At 41.5% G+C, this 15,445-nt stretch overlaps 1 pseudogene; it reads left to right on the forward strand.

Annotated features, from left to right (window-relative positions):
- The first annotated feature begins 199 nt into the window (after positions 1-199).
- LOC120223643 lies at positions 200-15,094 on the forward strand (annotated as a pseudogene).
- The last annotated feature ends 351 nt before the right edge of the window (positions 15,095-15,445 follow it).

A 15,445-nucleotide genomic window follows, 5' to 3' on the forward strand; every position in this document is an offset into this window, starting at 1 on the left:
GGGAGCAGCTACCTCTAAAAATAGCCCTTCTGGCAACTCCGCAGCAGGACTGGGGTCAGGGCAGAGATAATCCCTCCTCCTCATCTCCCGCCCCCTCGTGAGAACAGAAGGACCCCATAAGAACACAAGAATGGGAGGGGGCGCACTGAGGGAGACGGAGGAGAAAGATTAAACCCGGTATCCGTGCACCACGAAGCCCATGAGACCCTGGACACCCGAGTCTCCTCTCCAGCAGGAACCCCCATGTTCCTGGACACTCACAGCTGGGCTCCCCTATCTCTCCGCAGCAGGTTCCAGGGGCGCTGAAGTTGAACGCTCCGCCTACAATTGTGAGCTGTGTATAGAGGAGTTGACGGTACTCATCAAAACCACCTGTTGTTTAAAGAGCATGGGGGAGGGGTTCTCTCTTATTGATTGATCTGAAGAATGTTTGTCTTCTACTCGTTCTCCCCTTACCCAATTTCAGGACTGAAAAGCAAGCTCGGTCTTCTTGGAAGCTGACAGCTATCTGTACGGAAAGTCTTCTGCCCAGTGAAAAATGTTCAGACAAGATTGCTGATATTTTGTTATTCTGAGAGTACCTAAAATTAACCCACTGCTCTGTCCTGGCAGTCAGGAAAAGGCTGATGTACCTAATTGCCTTTCGCGAGTTGATCTGTTCTGACACAGGAAGCCTTAAGAGAGCAGGCACTTCCTTTTACCCCATTTCTATTTCCACGTCAAAATGAAATGAAAATTTGTCCAGAAATTGTTCTCTTAAGCTTTTAACTATTTCTCCCCTGCTTGCTGGGCGAACTACCACACTTTTCCAAATCCTGTACTGTCGTGGAAGTCAACCTTAAACCCTTGTAGGCTTTAGATGACTCTACCACCAGCCTTAATTCACCTAGATCGAGGCAAAAGTCTAGGAGAAGGTGGGGCCTTTCTCCTAGATGGCAGGTGGAAATATTCCTGGCAAGTTCCTCTGGAAAAGGCCGAGGTTGACTTTAGCAACTTGCTAAAATTGTGAGCACCTTGCAAGCCACCAGATACTATCTGAAGTAGTTCCCCCTCTTAAATATCTTACCTGGATTTAAATACTCAGTGAGGCAGGTACTCTAAGGGCACAAACCTGTCGAGGGCCTCATTTTGCAAGTGCTTTCTGAGCATCTCCAGCCTCTTGTACCATTGTCACCCTGACCTCAAGCTTAGGCATCCCTGAAATGCTCCCTCATTATCCAGTGGGAAGGAACTATTCCACTCTAGACATTGGACTGGGGTGCACCGGGAATGAATCCCTACTCTTCCTATGTAAAAGTAAGGGAGTTATTGCCAATTTTATTTATTTTTTTTCCATCAGCAGCAATATGGGTATAGTTCTTTAGGGTGCTGTGTAAAGTAGATAACATGCTTAAAGCAGCAAGAACAGTGCCAAGCACTTTATAAGTATGCAATAAATGGGAGCTACTATCAACGGTAGCTTACAATAAATTTGTACTTACTATGCTCTTCACAGACCTGAAATCAAAAGGACGAGGAACAGCAACAAGGTTTGGAAATGGGATAGGAACCCTGCAAGTTGAGTCTCCTGCCCTCCCCGGATGCTTAACTGAAAGAGCAACACTTTTTGTCTTTTGTCTAATAGGGTGTATTTGGGTACGTGTATATGCAGTGACGTGATTCACACACGCTCTCAAGTCTGAGAGGCACGAGTCTGCAAACCACTGTTTTCCCGCTTAGGTCACCTTTTCTTATTTGAGAGCACAAACCCTAAGCCTAGTTACCTCGCCTCAGTCAGCCTAACTCAAATCAACATCCACAGTCACCAAGCCCTAGGAAAAGAACCAAGTGAATCTATCATCAGCCAGCTCCTGTGAGTGCTGGATCTTGAGGGTCTCAAAGAAGTACAGTAGCCCCCTGATCTGTGGGGAATATGCTCCCATACACCCAGGGGGTGGCTGAAAGTGCAGATAGTACCAATCCCTATACACACTATGTTTTTTCTCCTATGCATACATACCTACAATAAAGTTTTATTTATACATTAGGCACAGTAAGAAATCATCAGTAATTAATGAAATAGAACACTTGTAACAATATACTATAATAAAGTTATATAAATATGGTCTCTCTCTCAAAATATCACACTGTATTGTACTCCGCCTTCTTCCTCTTGTGATGATGTGAGGCAATAAAATACCTACGTGATGCGATGAAGTGAGGTGAGTGACGTACGCATGGTGATGTAATGTTAGGCTACTATTAACTTCTTTTTTTTTTATGTTTTTTTTTTTATTTATTTCTAGGAGAGAGAGAGAGACAGCGTGAGCAGGGGAGGGTCAGAGAGAGAGGGAGTGACAGACTCTGAAACAGGCTCCAGGCTCTGAGCCGGCAGTCAGCACAGAGCCCGATGCGGGGCTCGAACCCACGAACCGCGAGATCATGACCTAAGTGAAAGTCGGACCCTTAGCCGACTAAGCCACCCAGGCGCCCCTACTATTAACTTCTGACAGATTGTCAGGAGGGTCGTATCCTTCTGGACCACAGTTGACTGTGGGTATCAGAAAGCATAGAAAGCAAAACCTCAGATAAGGGGAGACTACTGTATAAGGCTTATTCCTTGACTTCAAGGTGTTCACAGAACTTGAGAGAGGGAATCTGGTAGCACATGAATCAGAATAAACCATCTTGAACTAAATGTGATTGAATCTCAGAGAAAGGAGAGGGCACTGTGGCCCAGGTGAACTGTGCATACAGAGCCGCCACCTTGATCTCTCACTTACCCAATTCTTTAGACCAACATTTGACATTCTCAGTGGGCTTTCAGAGTGAGTTCCCACACTTGGGCTCCAGATGGTTACAAGTTGACCCTGTACTGATTGGTAAAAGGGAGCCGAAGTAGATCTTTCTGGGCAGTGCAGGGCTATGGTAAGGGATTTAGAATGATGCAGACCTGGGGTCAAGTCCTGGGTCCACTCTTTACCATCTATGTGATCCTGAGCCTCTTAATCTTTGAACCAGTTTCTCCATCTATGTGTTAGCACATCAATACCTACTTCTCTTAAGGTTCTAGCGAGACTCAGAAAGAATATCTGCAACCCTTCTAGTGGGTTGTATGGATGTGGTTTATACTGTTTTGTTGTTAGCTTCAAGACAATGCAGGCTGGGCCATAGCATTCCTTGAAAGCATATTTCAAAAGTCACTTTCTCTGTGAAGCCTCTGCAGGTTCCAGGCAAGTGTAATTCTCCCCTCCTTGTGCTCACACAGCACTTACCATGGTGTTAGTGGTTCAAGCCCTGCTCTCGGAGCCTGCTTTGGGTTCTATCTCCCTCTCTCTCTGCCCACCCCTCCTCTCAAAAATAAACAAACATCAGAAAAAAAAATTTTAATTAAAAAAACTTCAGGCTCTAAAATGTGAATCCCTGGGGCACCTGCATAGCTCAGTTGGTTAAGCATCCGACTTAGGCTCAGGTCATGATCCCATGGTTCGTGGGTTCAAGCCCTGCATCAGGCTCTGTGCTGACAGCTCAGAGTCTAGAGCCTGCTTTAGTGTCTGTGTTTCCCTCTCTCTCTGCCCCTCCCCAGCTCACACTCTGTTTCTCTCTCTCTCAAAAATAAACATTAAAAAAATTTTTTTTAATGTGAATCCTTTAGCTCATAGAGTTTATATTGAAATTATGTTATTATGCATCTGTATCTGCTTAACCTTGATTTTTCAATGCTGGGTTTGTTCTTGAAGACCAACCTGCTATGCTTGCTTTTATATTTGATGTTAGTTGATTCTGCCTAGGAATACTGCAAGTAAAATCTGAATTCTAAACCAAAACCACCAGCAGCGTTTAACCCAGCATTCTCTACCCACCCTTTACACATCTGCTCCCCAGATCCTTTCTGAGCTTTTGTGGGAAGGTCTTGAGCTAACAGAAAGCATTGTTTTAAGTTTCAGCTCTTAACACTGTTGCAAACATTAGCACTTTCTAAATTAATAGCCGCCAGATAAAATCACCTTTAGGGACAGCTTTGAAATCCTTGACTCTATGCCATTAAAAATGCCAAGACAAGGAGAATAAAACCTCTCCTAGAAAATGTCGTGTGAGCAGGAAGTTGCCCAAGAGGTAATGTGGCCAAATGTGGTCTTAACCCTAAAATGGCAGTTGAAATTGTGCCAGAGGAGAGGGTGGTGGTGCTGAGGACCTAAAAATAGGATACTGCAAAACTTTGGGCCGAATTTTTATAAAATCGTTTATAAATAATTTATTTCACCCTCCCCCGCTCCCCTCCTGAAGCGGGAGGCCCAGCAATTTGAACATAAGATTGAAGCGGTTGGCCCAGCAATTTGTGATATACTTTGGAAATGGTAATAATAAGTAAACACTTACTAGGTACATACGGTGTGCTAAGTACTAGCTTTCTATGTATTGTCTGATTTTTTTACCCTAGCTCCCCAGGCAGTATTATTTTCTCCTGTTAAGAGGAGAAAATTGGGGCACATTTTAAACAAGTAACTACTCAAAGGTCATATGACCATTGAGTGGAAGAATTAAGATTCGAACCCAGGCAAGCCTAATTTCAGAGTTCTCTTGCTTAAGCACTGCTCAATCATATGGAAAATGAATGTTTCTTTTTAAATAGAATCTGTCAAGTATATTCAGTAAGGTCCTCTTTCAGTAGTTTTTGAAATTGCATTAGTTTGTGCTTTTCCCAATAACGTACTCACATCCCAATTGCGTCTTCATGAGGTGATTTTATAGCTTCCTCTTTAATTGAAAAGCATTTTGTGACTGAAAACAAACTTCTTAATGAAAGATCATAAAGTGTCTGTGGCTCTGAGTTTAGGCAATATGAAATATACCAAACAGAGAAACTAATTCTTAGAATTATTGTTCATATGGACCAATGATAAATAAGTAACTTTCACGCGCTACATATATAGTATAAGCTTAAAGCACAAAATGAATTTGACATTCTCAAGAGTGGCTTTTATTTTTTGCACCTAAATATCACTGTTATAATGTTATTACTAAATCAAATGTTCCTGTCACTATTAAGCATGTACAACCACTGCTCTAAGAACTTCATATGTGTTAACTCATTAATTACGTCTATAAATGACTAGCTGTAACTGTGAAGTGAATTATTCTAAAGATAATGAAATATTCTTGAGGGGCTTATGACTTCCTTATTTATTAAGACACAACCTCCTACAGAAGGCAACTCAATTTTCCCAGGACTCAAAGTTTCCAGTTTTTTAACATCATCTTATTATGCATATAGGATGTACCAAAGAACATTTCAGATTACAGTTTAGCATTGACTTGTTTCAAATTTCAGTGACATCAGCCCTGACAAAGCACTTAATTTCAAGCCCAAGGAATTGCCTCTTCCCTTTGACTGAGAAGCCGCTCTCTCTCTGAGGCATGAATAACCAATGGCTCAAGAAACCTTAGCAGGGCAGTGAAACTCAAGATGCTCTTGTTACTGACATAAACACAACTCTTTTTGGAAAACTCTCGTGGAAGGTGCTTTGTATACTTAGAAAATGCCATCATCAGATGATCTCTTCTTAAAGCCACCACCCGTACTGATACATGATGAATTTTCTGGAGTTCGTTTATTAATTTTCTGAATTTACTCATGTTGTTTATTTAGCTCTCTGGGTAAAACAACAAAACAAAACAAAAAACCAAGAAACCTGGTTTTCCTTCTCAGTATCAATGATAGCAGTCAGTAATGATCAATTCCATTGCTTCTAGTGAAAAGAGCATAAATTGGGATTAAGGAGACCTGGATTCCAGGCATGGCTCTGCCATCGACTAACTTTGTGACTTGGGACAAATCTCTTAATATCTTTGCATCGTCCGTCTCCTCTGCAAGAAGGGATTGGAATAGATGATTTCTTAGGACTTATTCAGAGCTAAAACTTTTCACATTGATCTTAAAATGATACACAGGTATCCTCCCTAGATTTTAGTCAGTGATGAATATAATCACTGACCTCTAATAAAAGAAGCAGGAAGGCACATATTTCTGCCATCCGTAGGAAAACTGCCTAGAGCATGTCAGACCCATCAGGAACATCTTCCCAAAGTACCTCTGTCTTTCAGCATCCATGGCCAGTGAGCCAGGGTCACCCCTCCATGGAGGCATTTCCAAGCAGCTTTCCTGGGAACTCCCGCCTTGGAGTATCCTGAGAAATAGGGGTCTGTGGTCAAATCCCGTGGAGAATACTATATCCCTTTTGGAGATTCACAACACACGTTAACATGCTTAGAACAAGTTAAAAATACTTGTTTAACTTTGCTGAACCTAGCATTTCTTTAACTTTATTTGACAATGGAACTGTTTCCTTTGTCACAGCTACCAACGTTCCAGGAAGACCAAAATCTCTCAGAACAGAATATTTGAATTGCTATTTTAAAGACTGCAGAGCCTTCATATGACTTTTGGGAAGAGCAGGAGGTTATCAGCCCTATTAATTCATTTAATTAATGCTTACCAAGATAAACCTTCTTGGTTTTCTGTAGCTATTTCCCTTACAAACATCAGCCGTTAACAGAGTACTTGTCATCTTTAATAGGACAAAGAGCACCTATTCTCACTGGTAATAGTGTAGCCTTAGTCCTTTACACTGAGGAATATTTCCTTGCCTTTACATATTCTTTCTTTCTTTCTTTCTTTTTTTTTTAGAGAGAGTGTGAGCAGGGGAGAGGGGCAGAAGAGGAGGAGGAGAGAGAGAGAGAGAGAGAGAATCTTAAGCAGGCTGCAGGATTCAATCCCATGACCCTGAGATCATGACCTAAGCCCAAAATGAGTCAGACACTCAACTGACTGAGCCACCCAGGCTCCTCTACCTTTACATGCTCTTATTAGCCTCTGGGTTCTTCAACAGCCTTTTAGAAACGTGAAACTGGTGTAAGACAAACATACATTCTGAGTAGTCAAAGGGCTGGCATAGAATAGTTTATTAAGGACTGTTGGAAGACAATTCTCCATGGGTCTCTAGTATTTCTTCGCATCTTATGAGCAAGGCACTGACTGCCCTTTCTTCCAGACTCAAATTCAAGGATACTTGTTGAGTGAACAGCCTTTGAAGACAGAAGAAATGTCACCCTCTGGAGCAAAAGGCAAGTTTACCCATTGTCCAGTATCATAAAGGCACAGTTTCTCTTCAGAGCGAGAGGCAGGCACGCTTACACTCATTATAAAACACTCACATTCCCTTAGCTCACGGTTCCTCTCCCATAACACAACCTGTTATTACTATGTCAGGAACTCCGGGAGCTGACACAAAACTGCTAATACTCTGGCCGCTGCTTTCACTGAGTAATAAACTTTTATCTGATCCAGGAGTTTCCTGTCTTCTGCCGCCCTCCAAGAAACCTCGGCAGGCTAATTCCTTTGAGCTTGCCAGGGATAAAGCCTCGGATCCTTCACAATTCTGACAATAACTGGCTTTTTCCTCCCTGGGAATTGGACATTGGCAGAATAACTTCATATCCTTAGGTGTTCTCCCTCCCTGGCTCATCCCTGGTTTTCTGAATATTCTCTCCTCTGAATGCTTCCCTAAGCCTGATACAGCATTTATAGCGATCCATCCTGGTTCCCGAGGAATACTCAGCAGAGGGCTATTAGAAGTGATGCAGTGTGATTATGGAATCTCAAAGAAAGGCACCATGAATTCTGTCCAACATGATAACATTTCGTTAACATGATTAGAAAATATTTTGCAGTCTATCTTGTTTCTTAAAAGAAATTTAAAAATCCTCCATGAAAAGGAAATACTGTCTTTTAGTAAACAGTGGACATGTATGTGGGGGTGAGGTGGGGAAGGGGAAACTTCTGAGTTAATTGTACTGATTGCTCCCAAAAGCAATGTAGAAGGAGACTTGAGTTCAGATAAGAGAAATTGCTTCATGTGACCAAGGGGAGGATCATTTTACCACAATATGAAAACAAGTGTGGCCTTATTTAGGAGATGGAAGACATCCAGATTTCTTGAACGTCCCCAATATTATTCAGCTTCTAAAATGCTCCGACAACAGTCTGACCTGATGTCATTTCGTATGAACCGTTGATTTCATTGGCTAAACCACAACTCAAAATTATGCTTTCTGTAACAATGCTTCTGATAAACTGCTTTGAAATAAAGAATTTCTGATTGAAAGTGCTTTCAGGGTCTGGAAATCCTAAGTGGTAGTCTGGTAACTTGCTACAGTGATTTGAAAGCCACAAATAGGGTAGTAAATTAAGCTTTGGTGAGTACTCCATGCCAAGCATGGTTTAAGCATTTCACATATATTAGTTCACTAATCCATGTAATGACACTATGAAGTACGTACTGTCACTGCTCCCATTTCACACATGGGGAGACAGGGCCACAGATAATGTCACTTGCCTGATGTCACGCTGCTAGTAAGTGGCAGAGCCAAGAACAGAATTCAGGCATCCTGACTCTAAAGCCTACACTCCCTTTCTGCTTTATAATCTCAGAATTTTTTTTTAAACTTCTGGAAAATGTGATTATTTTTTCTAGAATGTGTAAAAGAAATCAACATCATTTTTCTTCTTCGGATTTTTATCTCTAGATTATTAGCTTCCTAGACATAATGCCGTTCTTCATTTTTCTATGAGGAATAGATCTCAGGACCTTTAAGGGTGAATTAGTCTGTTATCAGCCCACGTTGCCAGAGAAGGGAGATACGATGTAGCCTGTTTTGAGAAGGGGGACCTTGCAGTTAAGCCACCTTAAAATCTTCTGTGTAAGATTTTGATATGTCTTGAATGCCTAACACAAGATGCATTTGAAAAATCTTTTAATAGTCTAAAACAAATCCACAATAGATGTTGAATGTTTCTCTTTAGGTCTATATCCAGAGAAGGAGGGAAAAGCAACCATATTTTGAAGTGATGTATCAGTTCTTTGCTGGCACAAGCGTTAGTCTTTCATGACCAGGAGTGGTAATACCAGCCTCCAAGTCACCCACAGTTGCCACAGTCCCCAGATGGACACATTGTGACCCTGCCTAGACCAACAATCACATCACAATGCTTTTCCTCATCAGACTGGCCCTCATCCTCTCCGATCTCCAAAGGAGCACGGGAGGTAGGAGGACTAGGGAATTTCTGAATTCTTGAAGGGGGAAGGAATTTTCAAAATCTTGGGGGGCTAGATTTCTCAGAATGGTGAGGAAATGATTTATTATACGGCATTTATAGATTGCTGCCCAGGTTCTGACGCCCCAAAATATTACTGAAAACTAGTGATAGCAAAGTTTATGTAAAAGCCTCTGCAAGGTTATGTCTGTTCAGTGTTCTGAAGACAAATGGTATGGTACAAATTTCAGATCCAAGAGTGAGACCCACTTCTGCGTGGGCCGTCACCATTTCCACAGGCAAATGAGGGTGCCAGCACTGTCTTGGCCCAACAACTTTTGTGCGGACTGGTGGGTATGTTTCTCTCCTTCTGTTAAGGCCTTGAAGAGCCAAGAGTTGAGTAGAGATTCCTGCCCGGCTGCTTCTCATATCTAGAGTGAACTAGAAGTTCAAGAGACGTAAATACAAATCCATCTTCCGATCTTTCTGGGACCCCACGTAGCTGCGTGGAATTATTGTAATTCCTTAGCTAAAAGGATTTGGATTTATCTTGATGTTAAAAAGCACTGCTTTTTAAAAGACTTATATAACTGAATTCTTCCAGACCCAACTTTTTAGGCAAAAGTGCTTTCCTAAATGTTGCAGTGTTTACTCCGAGGGGACCCGCACATTTGCACATGCCTTCAGTGGCTTCACAGCTCTTTGCCACCTCCTCTAGTATCTTTCCACCACCTTCTAATTTCTCTCTCACTTCCCGTTTCTTGTCTCTCCACTCCCCTCCAAATTACATCGGTCTTTAAATGTCCTATTCAAACCTTTTCTCCATAAGTTTTTCTAACACTTTCTTTTCTGAAAACTCTCATACTAATTAACCATGTTCTTTCTTCCATGGCTGTGAAAACTTGAATAAGTTGTTTAGCCTCTCTGAGCCTCAGTTTCTTCAGAGATAAATGAGGATAACTATAGTACTTGATAATGTGTTTTGAGGATTATGTGATTTTTTTTTTAATCTTCGCGTAGTCAGTTCTGCACTGAGCATATTAGTCCTTGAAATAAAACCTTTCTGTTTGTTTGATTGCCACTTGAGGTGCCTGAAAAAACTTTAGGAAAGCTACAAAATCCAAAGGAAAGGAAGACTGGAGAGAAACTTGTTTCACCCTCCTCAACACTGACCACCCCCAACCACCTTGGGTACAGCTCCACCCTCCGATGGTTCAAAAACAACACACAAATTAAATTATGCTATAGTTTCGCAATATCCGTGCCCCTCACTCAGAAATATTTGTCTATGATTTTTAATATAGAAGGGAACAGATCTAATGTAAATTCAGTCTATAATGGCTGACTCTCTGGAATCTGTGAAGAAGACATTTTTGATCCAGAGATAATGTACAATGTCTTTCTAGAAGTTTCCTCAAGGACAGAAGGAAGAACGATGGAGCAGAAGTGAACCATTACAAGCAAACTAATCTTTCCTCCTTGTTTCCTTTTTCTCTCCCCCTGTTTCCTTTCTTGGGTTGGCCAGTCAGGGACCCCAACTCTGAGGCCTTCATCTGTCACCCGAAACAAAACAGCACCTCCTCCCCAGAGGTTGCCTTTTCTCACACGACGGGACACAGGATTCTGAAAACCATGTATATCCTTCCCTCACTTCCACCCTAATTTTCTCCTCCTGGTCCTCCAGTTCCAGCCTGGATTTATAGGCCTTACCTGAGATGGGGAAGGGAACCTACCTCAGCCCACCCCCACCCCCCTGCACCCCGCCTAGATCACGAGGAGATAACCACTGCATGCTTCTGCCTGGCGAGGAGCCTACAGGAAGAAGCCTAGGTTTCTTCTTCTTCTTTTTTTTTCATTTATTAATTTTTTAAAATTTACATCCAAGTTAGTTAGCATATAGTGCAATAATGATTTCAGGAGTAGAATCCAGTGATTCATCACTTATATATAACACCCAGTGCTCATCCCAACAAGTGTCCTCCTTAATGCCCCTTGTCTTATTAGCTCTTCTCCCCACCCAAACCCCTTCAGCAACTCTGTTTGTTTTCTGTATTTAAGAATCTCTTATGGTTTGTCCCCCTCCCTGTTTTTATATTATTTTTTTCCCCTTCTATTATGTTCATCCATTTTGTATCATCAATTCCACATGTGAGTGAAGTCCTATGGTATTTGTCTTTCTCTGACTAATTTCACCTAGGATAATACCCTGTAGTTCCATCCACATTGTTGCAAATGGCAAGATTTCATCCTCTTTGATCACCAAGTAATACTCCATTGTGTGTGTGTGTGTGTGTGTGTGTGTATACCACATCTTCTTTATCCATTCATTCATTGATGGACATTTTGGGCTCTTTCCAAACTTTGGCTACTGTTGATAGCACTGCTATAAACATTGGGGAGCATCCCTCCTACACTGTTGGTGGGAATGTAAACTGGTGCAGCCCCTCTGGAAAACAGTGTGGAGGTTCCTCAAGAAACTAACAATAGAACTCCCCTATGACCCAGCAATAGCACTGCTAGGAATTTACCCAAGGGATACAGGAGTGCTGATGCATAGGAGCACATGTACCCCACTGTTCATAGCAGCACTCTCCACAATAGCTAAAACATGGAAAGAGCCTAAGTGTCCATCAACTGATGAATGGATCAAGAAGATGTGGTTTATCTATACCATGGACTACTACATGGCAATGAGAAACAATGAAATCTGGCCATGTGGAGCAACATGGATGGACCTTGAGGGTGTTATGCTGAGCGAAATAAGTCAGGCAGAGAAAGACAAATACCATATGTTTTCACTTATAGGTGGACCAGGAGAAACCTAATGGAGGGTCATGGGGGAGGAGAAAGGGATAAACAGTTTGGGAGAGGGAGGGGGGCAAACCATGAGAGACTCTTGAATGCTGAGAACAAACTGAGGGCTGATGGGGGTGGGGGAAAGGGAAAGGGTAAGGGGAGTGATGGGCATGGAAGAGGGCACTTGTTGGGATGAGCACTGGGTGTTATATGGAATCCCAACTTGACAATAAACTATGAAAGAAAAAATAAAGTCAGCTGATTAGTCATCTTAAAAGATAAATAAAGATAAAAGATACAATAAAAAATAAATAAACATTGGGGTGCATGTGTCCCTTCGAAAGAGCACTTCTGTATCCCTTGGATAAATAGCTAGTAGTTTAATTGCTGGGTTGTAGGGTAGTTCTATTTTTAATTTTTTGAGGAACCTCCATACTGCTTTCCAGAGGGGCTGCACCAGTTTGCATTCCCACCAGTTGCACGAGGGTTCCTCTTTCTGAGGATTCGGTGATTTAACACATGTCTTAGAACTGCCTGACACATCATAAATATGCATTGTGTCAATTTTTATTAATATTCAACAGCTAATTACATCTTTTCTTTTTTTTGACACAACCACATGGTTGTGGTTCAAAAATTATTTCTTAACTTTATTTTAATATTAAGTTAAAGGAGGAGTATTTCCTTCAAATAAAAAAAATACAGAAATACGAGGAGCTGCCACTTGCCAGTTTTCTTAAAAGTCAGTATCTTGCAACTTGATATATAATAATTTCTTTTAAAAAGTAAGCACAAAAAGTGCTTCTTGCAGGAATAAAGTGTGTATGTTTTTTTACTCTTTCATTTGTATTTCAATTCAACATATCACCTGTGATATATAAAATAATCATTTCTTTCCCCCAGTTGAAACCCATGAAATTATTTTTTTGAGAAATTCTTACTTAAAATATTCAGCCTGTTGCAGAACTTCTGCAGGTGTGAGCGATTTGGTGTCTTCATTAACATTGTGGGAAAAAGTACACTGAGGATTTTGAAATAGTGTTTTATTGTTTACTGAAATCTGCACAGGGGAAGAAATCACCAGTTTTAACACATAGTGTTACAGGTTCTCTCTGCTATATGATTTATACAGGGGCACATCCAACATTCCCCCGGCCACTTCATGAATTTGTGATCTACGAGGGGAGGGAGGGCCCTGTCCTCAAAAGAGAACACATTTCAAAACTCTGTTTGAAGAGTAAAAACCGACAGTGTTCATTTTAAAGCAGAAATAGGTCAGCCATTCGAAGACAAGAGGAGTCAACATTTTTGTTCAGAAGAATAATAGACATATGGCATTAAAAATCAAGACAGAGGTGCTGAAGCTTGCTCAGGAGATAGAATATTGCTATCTTTTCTGTTAGTTTTTAATGTTTAGAACACAAAGCTCTATTCATCGCAAAAGAGCCAGTTTACTTATCAAGATGCCTTGGATTCCTTTAGCAAATAGTTTAACTCTTCCCGTAGTTTTCTCTAGTCATCACATTGTATTTTGTAATGAAGACAAAATGTTAAATGGTAAAGAGTGCTGGTGGAAAGACAGATGGGTCGTGGCTAGGCCTGCTTTCCAGCCTGTCCCAACCAGGATTTGCTTTGTGCTTGTGTTGGACGGAGGTACCCATAACAGAGTTGTGTGAGGAGGAGAAGACCTGTTCTGGGTGAGTCCAGGTTGCCCCAGAATTACACGGCCGAGGTGTGGGCACTGGGGCCCAGACTGAGATTGGGTTTCAAGCCAAGATGCTGGATCGTCCTGGTTAAGATACAGAACTCTGCATGTAGAACAGTGAAAATGGCACATGTCCATGTGATGCTGCACTAACATCCCATGACTTGAAGGCATGACAATTCAGGCACACAAATGAACTTGTGGCACACAGAAACGAGGCACAGAACAAGGAGACGCGTGATTTTCTAAAACTAGAAAAGCATTCATTCTTCCTCACTGAAACAGGTACATTCTGCTCAGTTATCAAGTTTGAAAATCACCAAGAATGAAAGAGACGGTGTCACTGGAGTCCCATCATAGCCCTCGGTGACACAGCGCTGTGTTCTGTCATGGCCAGGATTGACTCTGTGTTGCAGTATTGGCCTTTACATGCAACTGGAGGAAACATGACTTTATTTCATCATGTTCAGAAATTATAAATTCTTTATAATGACTTCCATGCTATGTTTATTGGTCCTGGCTTCGCCCCTTTGGGGTGGAAACTGGAAAAGTCTCAAGCTAGTAAAGTGTGCCACGCACAGAAGTCACCATGGTTGCGTCTCCGCAGAAGGTGTAACAGATGTGTGATGAAGATGGACCATCACTGTCCTTGATCAGTAACTGTGTGGTGACCAAAGTTGTGCTTTGTTCACCCTGTTTCTCCTTTTAGCACCACGGGTTGCACTCATGCTGCCTTCATTTTTGTTATGACCTTGTTTACATGTCTTTATAATTTGCTCTCCTTTGGGCGGAACACAGTAAAGATGGAGAAGGGCAGCCCAGAGAGATCCTCTTCCAATTATTCCCTTTGAGTTACCAGCACTTGTAGCCACCTTGTTTGCCTTGGGATTAGCTTTAGGAACAACCAGAGTGGTTGGGATGTTGTTTTGTAACCAGATGAAAATAAGTCTCAGAAACAAAACTTCTGTTGAATCGTGGATTGAAGAAAAGGCTAAAGATCGAATTCAATTATTGCCAACTAGATGAGGTCCTTGTTTTACCATACGAAATGGGAAGTAGATGGAAGAACTTTAAACAGGTATTTACATGGTCTCCTTTAGGGTTCCCTGATGGAGATGGGTTAGAGTGGCCAGTAAGAGAAGGCTATCACCAGTACAGCATAACAATAGAAAATTAAAACAAAAAGCAGATAAAGGAGTCAGAAGTGTTTAGTGTAAACACTTGTGGTCCTTTGAATAAAGAAACCAAAACCTTCCCGAGACCCCTGCACTGAAAAGCCTCAAGTAAGGCTATAGAAAGGGGAGTTTATTTTAGCCCTGATTGTATGGAGATAAAATTCTTAGCGATTCCTTTATAGAAGGTGCTTCAAGAATAAGAATCTGGTTTTCTAGAAACCGTGTGGAGAAGTGTCCGTGTGATGCTGAAACAGATCAAGCCCCAGAGGGTGAGAAGAAAAATAGCCACTGTTAAAGTAAAATTATTCTTTAAGTCCTCTCCATTACTTGAAGTTGTACATATTACTAAAGAATCACGGAATGAACCTACTCTGGTCAAGGTGTTCTTTTTCTCAAAGGTGTCCTAGTGCCGTGATGTAAATATTTTAGTACCATTTTGAAATGGGGAATGCATTCTGCTTATGCCTTTGAATTCCTGCCCCTCTTCATCACCCCTTCCCCTCCCCAGAAGGAAAAATACTTCACCCAAGTAAGTCCTCTGTGTTTTCTCTAGGATTATTTTTACATGCTGCACACTATGGACCACACCTGCAGATATGGTGATGCTTTATGCTGTTTCCCCCCCCAGTTTCCCTCTCATTTCCTATGTAATATTCTAGATACTATAGAACTTATTATGTCAGATTCTATATAAGC

This window comes from Hyaena hyaena, unplaced genomic scaffold (assembly GCF_003009895.1).
Source record: "Hyaena hyaena isolate Hyena2069 unplaced genomic scaffold, ASM300989v1 scaffold_1025, whole genome shotgun sequence".
NCBI classification, from domain to species: Eukaryota; Metazoa; Chordata; class Mammalia; order Carnivora; family Hyaenidae; genus Hyaena; species Hyaena hyaena.